Genomic DNA, 15972 nt, shown 5'->3' on the forward strand with positions numbered 1-15972 from the left:
TGAAAAGAAAAAAAAAAAAAAGCTTTTGCTGCTTTAGACGATGCCTGACACCCAGGTGAAGAAGAATGAGAGGAACGGGGATGATGAACCCTCTACTGGTCTTCTTCAACAATTTGGAGACAATTATTTTTAAAATTCCATTAATGGATACAAAATTTTTTATGGATCTTTGTTTTTTCCTTTGTTTTGGCCCTTCTGTTACCCAACTCTTTAAAGAGTTAGTAGATAAAACCGAAAAAAGTATAGATGCTCAGTTCAGAGTAGGTATTTTCCAACCACACATATGGAAGAAATTCCTTTATGGATTTGTTCCACAAAACTTTTAAATTTTAAGAGAGGCATATTTGGCATCTGTTAAAAGTACTAGATTGACCACCATGGAGACCTGTTAAGTAGCACAGGCTGCCGAAGTGAAAATATTCTTACATCTATTTTTTGCGTGGATTTTAACCTTAAGATTATCCACATCTGAAAAAATGGAAGTGTATCCTCTACATCTATTTAGTACTTTAAACTTCTTTTCAAAGTGACAATAACTTTACTGGGTACTCTGAGAAATGCACAGACAACCATATCTCCTGTTGATTATGGAGCACTACTAATGAAGTGTCATGACATTAGTCAACTAAATAAGATAGCTATGTTTTAATACGTAGTTTGAGTTTGATCTTACTTAATATCCTGAATTAATTGAAAAGTGAGGTTTCCCATGATTGAAATGGATAACTTTTAAACTAATATTTCTGATTCTCAGAGACAACTAAAAAATACACAGTTTAACTCATTTATGACAGCAATTCAAGTATCATTAAGTTAATCTGACATTTTCTCTGATCTTGAATGGGCTCGCCTTATGTTAGAGGAAGCTACAGAATCCTTAATGCTTGTCCATATTATATTTGCTGTGAAGAGGCCAGCTGAAGTTTGGACAATGCAAAGAAACACCCATAATTTTTCTCAGTCATTCATGATGCCCAGTGCAGGACTTGTAGGAGGTTGCAGAAGTAATTGTGTGACTACAAAGTCTTTTACCTGGAATTGAATATCCTGGTATTTGTTAAAATTGGAGGGGAAAGAAAAGTCCAGAAATATTGAACATTTTTCAAAGAAAAGAAGGTTTAAGTGCAAAGAGTAGAAATACAGAAACAGGCTTTTTTTTTTTTTTTTTTTTTTTTTTTTTGGTAAGCTTTTTCATAGTATCCCATTTTCTTTGAAATCCTTGGTAATGAAGCTATCAACAAAAGCTTTTAATATCCTGAGCTTTTTCAGAACCCCTCAGTCTCCTAAGAAGTAATAATATTATTCAATATTTCTTATTCAGCTAGATTTAGGATGAAATAAGGGAAATGCTCAAAGTGAAAGATAAATACAGCAAATGTGGAGATCTTTAAGACTATAATAAAAATCATAAGAATGTCTTCCATACAGGAAAGCTAAATAATCAATGTAGAAAAGGTAACTGTGAAGTTAGCTAATTCAGTTAGCTAATTCTGTGCACATTTTTTATTATTTCTTTTCTCAAAAAAGTTAGAAGACTCAATTATCATAAAAATAAAAACAAAAACCCTGACTTGGCTTCACAGTGTGAGACAAAGCAAATGTATTCTAACTATGCCTCAAAATCAATGCTGTTATGTAGCGACTCTCAAAATCACCAAAATGCTTAACATCTAACTGAGAAGACTGGGTCTACCATTAGTGTTAAAAACATAGCAGAAGGACAGCAAAACAGTGTCTGTTTACTGTTGTCTTCCTATGTCATGTAAGTTTCAAGATTTTTGATAATTTTCACTCCCTCTAACAGTGGTACATATCACACAGCCTTGCATAGTGGATAATTATAAAATTTGAGGTAAGATGCTACACTGAAATAATTTGAGATGTTTTTTCTGACTTAGACACCTAATCCTACATATAAAAGCATGACCTTCTGAGAAAATTTTGTATACCATACATTTTATTCCTCTGACCAGAAAAATTTTTATAACAGCACTTTAATAGGTGGAGTGTTGGGTTGGGCTGCTCCAGAAACTGAGATGACACTCTTCAGGCAGCATTTTAATTTGATTACATTCACGCTGGTTTACACCAGATGCAGTCCAGCCCATTCAGAGTATAAAATTACACATCATCCTGCCAGAAACACAATGCTGCTTGTGATTTCCACGTGCAGAGACAGTTTGGTAAAACCAGATGAGAATAACCCTGCTTTGAACCAGCCTCAGGCACAGCACAAGGCTGGACATTGAGGGCAGAATATTGACTAATATAGACTGTACTGTATGAAGGAGACACACTAGCACAAGCAAATGGCAGAAACAGCAGAGATGCTTTGCTCTGATTTAACCTCTCAAGACTTGGAGAATACAGGGGACAGGATATATTTCGAAGCGCAGCATAAGAAGCATATATCTTTCCCCAAACTAAGTAGCTATGTCTTTTCTACATGAAATAGCCTTTTCCCCAGGTGCTGGGAACCATGAAGGCTTTTTTCTTTTCCTGCTTGCGAAAAGTTTAGAAGATTCTGGAGCAACCTTCAAAATTTAAAAGATATAATATGGTTATAATGCTGCTCCACAAGATCCTATTATCCTTAAAATGAATTCCCAGGAAGACCTTACAGCTCCTGGCTTTGAAGGCTTTTCTGAATTGTTTTCTGCCCATGTTTTCAGATTGAGCTATTGAAAGTGGACATCTTGGTTTTGTGTCACATAATTGAAATGTTTTGCTCCTCAAAGTTCATTAAATCTGCAAATACTGAGCTCTGGCAGCAAATAACTTTTATAATCAGGACTAAGAGGAAACAAATTGGATGTTCCAAGTGTCAGCACTTGGCTTTCTGTATATGAACATTCTGGGGAAAAAAAAAAAAAAAAAAAAAAAAAAAAAAAAAAAAAAAAAAAAAAAAAAAAAAAAAATTGTGAAGACTCAGTAAACTCCTGTTTCCATCCAATATTAGAACAATGAATACCACCAGTGTTAACACTCCCTCCTTTTTTGACTTAGAAAAAATCTTTGAAGATCGACAACCTGACTTATAAAAGACACCAAAAATCATAGCAAAGATTATGAAATGGTATTTCCTAACACACAAAATTATCTACTAGATTAATACACCCACTTGTAATTGTTGTGTCTAGTGTAACTTAAAGAAAATAAAACCAAACCACTAAAACTTGTGCTACAGTTTAACATGGAAGCCATCTATTATCCCTCATTTATCTGTATCACTCACCCCTGATCATACACAGCATTTTGCATGTGTATCTAGTCCTTCTTCCATGAAGAGTAAAAGGTTGAAATCTTGAACCCCAATGCTAGGTCATCTTGAGATCAGGAACTCCGAAAAGAATGGCAAGAATATAGTTTGATAGGATGAATTAAAAATAGAGTAAGAAGCGAGATGGCATATCAATGTCAACATTTGCAAAACAAGGTTAGCTTGACAATTCTTTGCAGTAAGCATATTACTGCATTTTTTTTCTAGGAGTTTTGTGGAAAGACCAATAAAATACTGTGTAGATAATGTTGCAAAAGAATTGAGAAGTTACCCCCCCGGGATGCTTATTCACTTGCTGATTACAGTTCTAAAACAGCAGAAAGTTTATGAGGTAAGAAATATATAGGCACATTATCATTTGTAACATTATGCCAGATTAATTTCATTTTCTTGAGCACTTCACTAAACAGTATTATAAATAATTATTGATTTTATTCAGTACTTATCATTACACAAAAAAAAGATAACAAATGAAGAACACTGCTGGCTTCTAAACTTGTTGGGAGAGAAAAATTATTGTTTTCAATTAATTGATAATATGTGACTTCAGTGAACCATTTACTGCCTTGATGTTCCTTTATGTTCCTAGGCTATTTTGCTAGGTGATTTGTGTATTATACTGTTAAGATTCTTCACTTCATTACTGTCAATAAACTGAAAATTACCTAAAAAGTTTCATAAAGAGAAAAAGCCATAAGTATGGAGGCAAAATAAGGAAAAAACATGACCTGAAATAAACAAGTGCACAAGGAAGGCAGATGTAAGATAGGGTTGAATCTTAAGACAAATTCATGTTTAAATTAGAATCCAATAACCAGTAAATTAATTTACAGAGGACATCTGGGCATTGAAATTGGATTGCATGAGAAAATTACTTCTTCATTTCTTGGATTCAACCTGAACACCATTGCTGTTCATAAATTGCTTCTGAAGATTGGCTTTTGCATTGTAAAGGAATTGAGAAAGTATGGCTTTATACATAAAATTAGAGCTGTTATACTGCCCCTTATGGTTTCATGTAAATCTGTGAGGAGTCTACCATGTGACCATGAGACAGAGATGATCCTGATCACAGGTGCCCCACAGTCTGTCAGGGGTGGAGATTTATTCTTATCCTTATCTTGTAAATTTATTTGAAGCAAACTTACAAAATGTACCCACAAAACAAAACCAATAACTTGGTTGGTTCTTTCTGTCTGTTCTTATGGAAGAAGATGTCAGTTGAAAAAGCAGTTAAAAAACCTCCAAATTCTAAGATGCTTAAAATGTAGAAGAAAATCCTGATATTCAGAAAGGTGTGAACTGTTCTTTAAATCTGTTATTATTCAATATGATGAAGTTATTTTATCAAGATCTGTATAAACATAACATGATAGATCTTGTCAGGCTAAATTATTAAAATTTTAGCAGAAAGGAAAAAGGAAAATTTGTGGATATTTTCTCCTTTTTTGCTTATGATGAAAACCAGCATGTTTTGTGTATTTAAAATTAAGATTAAAGAAAATCAGTTCATCTGTTTTTGTTTCAGGTCTTTATTTCTTGCTATATAATGGAAAAAAATCTCATTTTAAATGAGAGTTTAGTGTTGAATTACAGTTATGTGACTATTATGCAAGCTTATTCTGTTTATCTATGCGAAATATTTTTTATAAATGATCAAAAATCATATTTTTCATTCTCTTGTTCATTTATCAGCAAAAATAGCAGATAGCCAAACTAAAAATAAAATCTGTGTGTATTAGTTGAATACTAGAACATTGTACTTTGTTTTTATAGGAAAAAAACCACCTATATATTGTCCTGTTGTAGATTTGCAATTTAGGTGTTATCCATGCATAAAAAAATTTCCTTGCACAAGAAGATGGAACCTCCAGAGGTTTTTAGATCAAGGTGAAATATCCTTAAAGAAAGTATAATCCAACATATGTCAACATCAAATAAGATGATCCAGCTGCAAGTTTTGTGATCCTGGGGACACTGAAGACTAATTAAAGATAAGAGCAGTATTACAAAAATGTTTTTTGTTAATTGATAAATCACCACCTTTGAAATTTTATACTAATCTCTTTAAGTTTCTTTAAGAGCAAGAAAATAGATATATAATCACTTTTGTCTTTATTATCATGAAACAACTATACCTTTAAACTCCTATTCATCTAGAGAGACAAGGTCAACAAAAAGTTCTCATTTTGTCAGAATCAGGAGTAGAAACAAATGGTCCTAATGACATGATCTGTTTCCAAAATGCTAAGTGAGAGGTCATTTGGAAAACTGCCTTAAACCCAATTCTGTTTAAAATGTGTCTTGGAAAGCTGTCACCCAAAGTTTACCTGAATGCAGTGACGTGACTTTTCAAACACCCCAACAAAACTAAACCTGAATTAAAAACTGTTTAACTCCCTCATCCCCCTTGCCTCCAACTTTGCTATGGCTGTCTAAATAGTCCAGGAGAAATAAATCAAAGACTGAATTGCAACCTTACACTTATATACTTGTTAAGTGACTTTTTTATGGTCTGTTATTGCTAGAAATTGGATTGCTTTTAAACTAATGTTGTCTGTCTGGCAAAAGTGAGTGAAATCACAAAGCCTGGAGGAACACTAATTACTTGTTTTAATTAGCAGCAACTTTCACTAGAGTATAATCTCCCTACAGGCCATTTTTTGGTAGGTGTGGAAAATTACAATTAAAAAAAAAAGGTGCATAAAAACAAACCAATAATCTCTTATTTATTCCTAAATGAGAGATGTGCTCTTATTCCAGTGCAGGCACAGGCTTTAGAGGGAGCTGCTCACTCCAGGGGGAGTGGGGCCTGCAACACTGGCTGCTTCACTTGGAGACCTTTGGCAACCAGCTGCACAAAGCAGTCCCTTATCTTATGCTGCTACGTCATAAAAGTGCTACTTTTGTTACATTTCCTCCCTTTAAACCGACTTAATCCTCTTTTCAGTTCATCCTGTAGTAAATTCCTCAGGGACATCTCACTTGTCACAAGAACTGCAATGGCTCGCTTGGCAAATCTTTCAGCCTTTTTTGAATTCCTTGGTTTTTTTATTTTCCACATTAAATCGCACTTTCCATTCTCCTTGACATAGGGCAACCCCCTTAATGATGACAGAGAGATAGAAATTCCTCTACTCCCCCCTAAGTCACCATGTTATTGCTGAGAGGCAGCTTGCCAGTCTGGAAATCAAACATGGTTTTCAGCAGGTGGACATGCTGAAAGTCATGGGCTGAGAAATGGGGAGGCTACTTAATTGGCTTCCTGCAGCAAATTAAGTTATCCATGAATCCTTTTCATTTACAGGGAACTGGATTTATGGCTTATTTTAACTTCCGAAAGAGCTGGAATACAGGTGGTCCTTGTAGAGGGTTGTGTGGGTTTCTGTGGCTGGATGGTCAATACAGATGATTATTTTTTGTTAATAGCAAGTGACAAAAATTTCAAGGCAGAAGAAAACAAGTACCTCTCTTTTGATTATTGATAAAAAAAGGGCTAAGAACAATATTAATATCTTAGTTAAATGCTGCTTGGAGTCATAAGAATATGGTAAAGCCCATTGAAAATGTAAATATGTGTTGATTTAGAGAAGATATATCCATATATAACCTGATATATGTATAACTATATATAATCAGATATCATGCTCCCTTTAATCTCATAAATTAGGAAACAAAAATTTGGCTTTTAAGTAAAAAAAAAAGAGAATATTCTCAACATTTGTGTTACTTTACATTGGACTGACTAAGCTTCTTGAAACAGCATGATTTCAACACTTTACTAAAATTTTAGGTTTTACTAAATGCTAGAGCTATGCCAACTTTTGCCCTTTGTCTGGAGACAAATAACTTTGATGTTTTCATCTACCATTTTTTTTTCTGTCCTAAGTGCAGAAACAACAAGGAACAAAAGGAGCAACATTACTTAATTAAATGTTAATATTTATATGCTAACCCTTTTTGCTGGAATTTGAGAAAGACAACATAGAAACATGTTCTCTAATGGTGAACATTTGTATTTATTTATACACGTATATGTACACATGCATGTGTACTTTTGAGATGTTGTAGAAATCAGTCCACAATATCAAAGTTGTTGGGATGAACCATGACATGTCTTTACCAGTGAGGAACACAACACAGGAAGAACGTGCTTCTAGACCTGCAGGTTACAGATTGACAGCTTACAGTTACAGAGTGACAGCTCCACCTCCTGAGCAAAGTATCCACATTTTGGTCTTAATTAATCTGATACAATGATTTGGGGGAGGGGGAGTGTGGAAAGAAGTAATTTTTAACTACTTCCTTTTATTTGTTTTGTATTCCACCTTACAAAGTTGCAAGCTGGTATTATAACATCTTTATGTGAAAGTGTTTTACAGCTTTTCCCTTTTGTTACAATCTGTCTTATACAGGCAGGATTGCCACATTTTTTTTATATACTCCAAAACACACTTTGTGGTGCACTTCAGGCATGAAAGCTTTTGTACAAAAAACCAAACCAAAACAAACCTACCCCCCCCCCGCCATGTCCAGAAGCAAAAATTCCCGCAAGCTAGGGAGGAAATAAAAATCACAAGAGCAAAAAATTGAAAGCACCAAGGAAAAGCTCTGGACATTATCGCACAATTGATTCTCATTTATGCTATTTTTGCCTAAGAAGGAAAAGTGTAATTCCTTAATAAATAGCATCTGGGGAAAAAAAAGCAGGGATACAAGTTGAAAGGTATTCACTGAGCACATTAAAGCAGCATTCTTGTCAGTGTGAATCCACGTGACCAACCTGTATCTTCAGTGAGAAGTGGGAGACAGTTTTGGGTAATAACGCAAGGAGAATTACAAAATGTATTTAACAATAATATTCATCATCATCATCATCATCACCACAACAGCAACAATAATAACAACAGTAATAATGATAACAATAATACCAACAGCTACCACTACTATTACTACAAAAACAACAGCAACATTAATGATTAGATTTCTTTGCCCCCCTCTTCAGGATGGTTTTTTGGCTGGATTTGGCAGTGTTTTTTACCCCGGCAGACATCTGCTGGATTTCATTTTCTCTTTCTCTGCCTCCCAGAGGTGGTTCCAGCGAGCTGATTGTCTGGAAGACTGAGACTGAAGGAAGGAGAGATTTGAAAGAAAAAAGTAAACATTACTAACAAAGACTATAATTGAAAGGGGTTTCGTGAGCAAGGGGTGTTGTCGTAAAGCAAAATAGGAGAGGGTGGGGCTGCCTGGGGCTCTTTGTCTGCGTGCACACTGGAGCTGCCTGTTGTGCTGCATTGTACTAGGCAGGAATTTACCATCTCACAAGCAGGCTAAGAGCTACCTCTACAAACAAATCGAACTACAAAGCTTAAATATTTATAGCTATTTATTACTCCACTTTAACTATTAGTGGCCACTTCTACTTCCAAGACCTAGGAGTTTTAGAGGTTTACTTTTTTTTTTTTTTTTTTTTTTTTTTTTTTTAATGTATGTGTTACACTAATTGCTCGTTAGTCTACGGAACACCACTCCTGAAGCTGTTCGTGCGTCCTCTGCCACCCAGAAGTGACTGAGAGAAAATAGCATTACAACAGATATTTTTTTGTATTTACAATGCAGCAGTAATTTAGAACCACAGTTTTGGATTCCTTACTTGGATGATTAGAAATATTTTTCGTGGTTTTTTTCATTTAAATTTCCTGCAAAACTGTTTTTTGTCACAAATTTTGTGCCACTTGATATGAATAGAACAGAAACAGGAAAAACACAAATGGAAAAGAGAAGAAACGTGAGGTTTTTGGGGGTAGACTGTTACTGCAAGTTATGTGCTTGGAAGTGTTTGAAGCAGTTTGTGCAAAGATCTACATGTTGTTTAAACATTGCATCCCTAAATGCTAAGGCTTGGAAAAAATATCTGGAGTAGCTTTCATTCCATCACTTTTAATCTAATCTATATATGTATGGGATCTAAACAGAGATTCCAATAAGCATACACACCTATTAATTTTCCTTGATTTCATAAGCTTAAGATGCTTCTTCACATTTTGAAGCTACAGCATTCATATCAATAAAAAGCGAAAAAAACAATAAAAACAATGTAATATTTAAAGCAAATCATACACTAAAAATCCCTCAGAAATCCTTGATTACATTTTAAAATGTCAGGATACTTTCTTTTACCAAGATATAGTTTCCTGACTTTCTTATTACTATGGTGAAGGCAGTGTAAATAATTTTGTTAATACATGTTCTCTTTTACCATAATACCTCACAACTCCGGAGGAAATCTCATTGCTCAAAAACAGACATTAGGAAAATAAGAGATTTGGGGAAGTTTTCACTCCATGGAAGGCTTTTGGACATTTCTTTTTCGTTTGTGCCTTTTTTAAAGGATATAAAGATCCCAAGTGCCATACGTCAATAAATCCTCTCTCTCCTCTCCATACAGCAGCTGCACTTCAAGAAAGGTCGTGGTAACTACCCTGCAAGATCAGCATACAGCTCTGCAGTTGTAAGCAAAATTGCTCAGTGTGGAGCATACATAGATGTGGATTTGCTGCAAAAGTACTAAGTCAAATACATTCTTCTCTGTGATGCAGTGTACTCACATGGTTATATGTGTGAAGGGTCAGTCTCTAAAGCATCCTACAAATTGGTAAGTGCTGGGTATGTGTGAAACGGTATTTTTAACATGAGAAAAGAAATCACTTTTTTTTCATAAGTTTAATAGAAAAGTGCTAATGATCACTTTCTGTACTTTTACATAAGCATTCTACATCTACATCCAGTAATGTCTTTATTCCACCTGAGAGAGCTGTCAGGAAAATAAAATGATCATTTCATCTACATTCCACAGTGATGTATTTAAATATTTCTCACTTACTACTTATAAATGTTGGAAACTTTCAGAACAATCCTTAATTTAACTTTCTGTTGACCTTTTCCTTTTGCCATCCTCAAATTACTAAGTGGGAACTGCAGGAAACATAGCACCCAACAAATGGTAACCAAAAGAAGACCCTCCATACATACTTGTCAGTTATTAAACAAAGACTAAGGGTATATGACATATTTGTGTAAAAACACATGTGATTTCACTGGTTTGAAGAATAATATCAAGCAGTATTCAATTCTAAATCGAGGAGTAACACCAAAAAAGGATTTGCTTCAAAATTTGCTTCAAAAAATGTGTTTGTGTTATACCAAAATGGATATCTTTCGAAAAGTTAGGTAAAGCTACAGGCAGAAGAATTTACCATGTGAAAGTTATAGTTCCTGCTATGTCTGAAATTAGAGAACATGTTGATAATGCTTCATCATGTACTTAAAATCTAGAAAGGCCTAGTGTCTTTTTAATAGTGTCTGAAGTATAGTTAACTACCTTCTGTATGAATTTCAGAATTTTCTTGAGTATTTCTTGTATTTCCTCAAGCAATAATTAAATAATAATCCTTCAGATGAAGGTTTGTACCATCTGTAATGTCTTTCTCTTAGCTGCCTAAGTTGCTTTTTTGTTTCTATCAGGACCTGGAAAATCCAGGGACTAGGAATAGCTAAACTATTTCAGGGAGAGATGGATCCAATACTTATCAATCATTGGGACAGACTTTAATTATAAAGTGTTTAAATAAAGTTAGTTACTGATCAAACCTGTCTTAATGACTGATAGGAACTGTAGTCCACTCACTCACAGACAGCTATTGGGGTCACCAGGACTCTGGAGGCTAGTACCTTGCAAGAGTAAAAAATGGAATTCAGGTTGTGAAAGGTAATATCCTTCAGGTTTTCATCTCTTTAATCTGAAGCCTTTGGGATGTAAAAATTGCATATTTAATTTATGGTGGCCCTGGAGAAATGATCGTCTCACAATTCTCTCATGACCCTCAGCAGTATAAGCATCCTACGTATTTGACTTTTTATTCTGGAAGGGAAAACAAGAAGATATAACTAACTGCAAGGTTCACAAGTTGGTAGCTGGCAGCTCTTTATACAAAATTTGGAAACATTGAGGGTGCCAAGAACCACAGATTCTACCCTTCACACTCTAAGCATTGAGAAAATCCTCATCACCATCAGAAAATTCTTATCACTGTGAACAAGCATGAAGCACACATAAAGTACATATTTTTGGGAACATGAGGTCCTGAGCTTGGAGGAGGAAGAAACCTTTTCTCTTGCAGGTAGTTATTCTATAACTTTGCAAAGAGAAGACAAATTGTTCCCTTAGCAGTGGAACAAACTGAGTGTGGTTTCTTGAGGACTTCAATAGGCTTTTTTACAGCAGTAATTACCAGTGCACTCCTATTCCTGTACTGAGATGATGACTTCAGGAACTAAGTCTCACCTACCTCCTACGCCTTTGGCAACAAGAAAATCTTGGTGGGTTTTATGCAATGGAAGCACTGATCCTGCACCAAGAGTCTGAGAGCACTGCTTGCTGATAGTCTTGTACTACAGGAATAAACTGGGTCTGCCTTTTGTCCCAGTCACTGATTTACAGGAAATTTACAGAGTTATTTTTTAATCTTTTGTCTGAAATTTCTCTTAAACTGCACAACTGGTCAAAAATTATTAAAGGGGAACTACCAGGCACACAGATGGATGACACAGCCTTATTTTCCTGGAAAGCAGACTATGTCTTCAAATTCCAGCTACTGTTGCTGGAAATATTTCCTCACATGCACAAAACATGTCAGTTAGTGACCTTCACAAAGTTCAGCTAAGTGACTTGGATGAGACATAGTAAAAGAGGTTCTTCAATGTCTAGCAAGAAAATGAATTCTCTCATTCTGAATGATTACCTGTTGAATGCTGCTTCAAGCATATCTGCAGAACATAGCTTCTTCCTACTAAATATAGCAGAGGTTTTTCAACTTAACTAGTTATCTTGGAAAGAGAGGCTTGTCTTTTACCTTTTGCTCACCCACCTCCTTCACTTATGAGCAATATTAAACCCATTTGCCTGCCTGTCAGCTTGTCACACACAAGTTTACATTTATATTCCTGCACTTATCTGAATCTACAGCCTTTATACACTAAATTCTTTCATAGAGCTGATTTGTAAAAAAAGACCACCTTGCTCTCTCTTCAAGATTAGTATTTGTCATATGGTTTACAAGAGATCAGCCAACTAGTCAGCCAGTTCTCTTGAAGGAATAGACAACTCTTTTTCTGTTGAAACAACTCCCATGCAGATCTGAGTGTAGTGATCTACATATGCATATCAAAGAGATTTTTTTAAATGTGACTTTGGGTTGCAGGAGTTTTGTGGCTGACGTTGCTCCTAATAGTTTCTTCCTTCTCTTTAAAATCTTAAATATTTTTTATTTATATGTTTATATTTATATATTATTGCATATAATGTATCCTGTTTACGTAAAGTTTCTTAGGTCTGGTGGTATCTGGTGAATGAAAATATTACAGATTTCAACTGAAAACACTGTCTTATCAGGGCAAGTCCATTTTGCGATTATATGAAGCCTTCATTTCCAGTATATTTGGAAACAAATAAGAGAGCAGAAAATAAAATGAGAATGAAAAATATTCTTCCTGCTTTACCAGAACAATAGAGTTTGTCTGCATCTAGTAATTCTGGAAAATTCCTAGTCTTTATGTACAAAATAAACTGTTCTACAGATGTATCTTGCTGCTGGAAGGAACCTCACTGAACCCTGAGCAATGGGAAGAAGATTTGGCTCAGGGGCTTCTATGAGCTCTAGTTAAGAAGTGGGTGATAAAAAGGATGAGTCCATTTTAAGAGTGAACTTGAAAATATTCTTCAGAGGTGTAACATTCACATGCCAGAGTAAATATCACAAAGCATCTTTTGCTTCTGAAACTTAACTGCTGTCATAATGACCATCTGTTGGCTGTAGGTTTCTAACATTCCCTGACCTATGACATTTATGACAAATTACGCTCCAAAGTGCTAGAGACATCTTGTTAAAATGAAGCCTGAGGCCCGCAAGTTCTAACCTCTTTTGTCTTTAAAGGCATGGGTTAAATGGGAACAAGAAGTAGTTTAGACAGAAAACAGACATGGCCATGGCTAAAAGGAAATGAAATCCTAATCCCCTAACCCTTTGACTTTTGCAGCTTGCTGCACAGCAATGTGCTTTCAACCATTAAACTACCTTAACCTTCTAAAGGGCCAAATCAGTTCAAATTGAGTGAAAATTTGCACATTGCCACACAATCTTTGATTGATTCCTGTTTGAAAATTTTATGGAAGACAACCATTCAATGCAATACTTTTTACCAACAAAATACAGTACACATAATATTTGGTGTAATGTAAAAGCAACGTGAAGGAATGTGAAGGAACACTTTTCAAAGTCACAAGTTAGTCCAGCTGTAAAACCCACTGGTGTCAGTTAGATTTAGACAGATCTCTATGGTTTCTTTAGTACTAGCTAATATCTACAGGAATTTAAAAAATATGCTTATTCTTTTTAAGTCTTTCTTAGATGCATTCACCAGCTTATTCTGCTGTTTTACTTCTCGGTTTTTAGCTTAAAGGCAGCAGACACTCAATTCTTGTTTCAAAATGTTAACTTCCATATCTATCTATCTTTAGATAGACACAGATACAGATGATATATATAGTTAGATATATATTTAATTATGGATCTTACTTTAAAGAAATATAACCTATATTAAAGTGAGAAGCGAAAATTGCAATATTTTATCTAATCAGTGCAAAACTTTTTAAGTTCTAGCAAATTATATAAAATAAATACCATAAACCAAACAAAACGCCCTATAAGCTCACATTATATTTGTAACATTATGCATAGAGATGTCAAAAGTAGTTGAGTGGCACATAAGGATGCTTTAAAATAAACACTTGTTGAAGTTTAAAAAAAAATTAATGTTTATATTTTTCTCTTATCGAGAGTCTCAATTGAAATAGCATAAGTCAGAACATTGAAAAAAAAAAGCATCACAAAATCATTATTATTGTAAATTACTGATTAACACATGAAAAATATTTTGTGAGGCTGAGATATCCACAATAAGATATCTAAAATCTCCATACATAGCCACGTGCATTAAAAAACTTTGTTTTCTGTATACCTTGATCTTTAATTTAGATAATGACCTGTGAAAACAAAGTAGGCATTACATGATTTAGTGATTGGACCAAACACCATTCCGTAGTCATACAACATGATAATGTTATGACTACAGCATGGTAGTGGGTCCAAACCCTGTAAGACTTCAGTATTTCAGCAATGAGTGCACACACCACTAGCTTCATGAGGAGAAAACTCCTATCACCTAATTTTGCTGCATAAAGTCTGCTAAACCTGCATCTCTACAGGCTTCTACGACCTGTGTTTATTTAATCTTGCATCTTCAAAAACGTAGTTTTGTAAACCTGTGATGTTTCTATCAATTTGCAGGCTACAGTGATTGACTTTGTCTTAGACTATGTCTAGCCACTGACTTCTTTAATGAAGTAGTGCTGTCCTGCAAAGAACGAAAACTGCCAAAAATGGCTATTGGCAAGAAGGAGAATTTATTTTGACTCACCCACCAGAGAATCATCTGTGATTCCTGACTAAGCTGGTAAGGAATCAAGAAAAAGATCACGCATGGAAGAGTTGCATGTAAAACAAAATATCAAAAGAAAATGATGGATACATCAGACTCAAAATTCAGTCAAGAGTTAAACAAGTGTGAGAATCACTCTTTTTGCATTTTCAGATTAAAGACTTTGTTTAAATTGATTATGCTTTTAATTTATTTCTGTTAGAAAAATATCAGATGTGATCTTCATCTCTATAAACGTCTAGTAACCTTAATTTTCTCCCACGTTGATTTACATGGAAGGAAATTCAGGAACATACAACTTAACTAAAGCCAAGTAAATTGCTACCTATAAGGTAAAACAACTCCAGAGAATTTTATCTGGCCTTGAAAATGCAGAGGAGACAGTAAAATATTTTCTTGTATTACATGTGTCTGTAAGATTTTCTTCAAATTTTCATTTCACAACAGTGTAAAAGACAGAGTTTATTTGTTTCTTTCTCCTAGAAAGAAAAGGGGAAGAAATTGAAAAGAAAAAGGGGCTGAAAAAAGGAAAACAGACAGCTCACTGAGCTCTCGGAACATATGGAGCAGAAGATTTGGGGTTTACTCTCATACTCTCAGTTTTAACTTTCCAGTGGTCTATCCCTCTGCCAAAACGATTGTGTTGTGGCAGTTAGAAGGCTGGAAAAGTATAAATAAAGAGTAACAAGCACACAGCACAACAAGTAAACAACAGAAGCACAAGGAGATGGTGATAAAGCTCAATTCCATAATTTTTAATTTCTAGAATTCACAACTGCTGAGACTTAGGCGCAGACACACTTTGGATCACTGAGGCATGAATCTCAAGCTTGTCTTCCATGTTGTCCAATGAATGTATCACCCACCAGACAATAATCCTGATTTTGATCATAAAATGTTCCTGGAAGATGAGAAAATTTTCATATTCAACCTTCTCTGTTCTTCCTTTCTCCTCCCTATTATTCCTCAGAGGTCTTATTTTGATGATCTGTATTTTAAATTACACCCATAAACCATAAAAATCCCAGTCTAAGCTTATTATTGAAAGGAAATAATTTAACATGTTTGAGTTATTCTAGGATGGAAAGGCTTCAAGTTCATTTAATTTAACTCCTAGATTAATTACAGAGCTTTTC

This window comes from Sylvia atricapilla, chromosome Z (genome assembly GCF_009819655.1).
Source record: "Sylvia atricapilla isolate bSylAtr1 chromosome Z, bSylAtr1.pri, whole genome shotgun sequence".
In the NCBI taxonomy this organism is placed as follows: Eukaryota; Metazoa; Chordata; class Aves; order Passeriformes; family Sylviidae; genus Sylvia; species Sylvia atricapilla.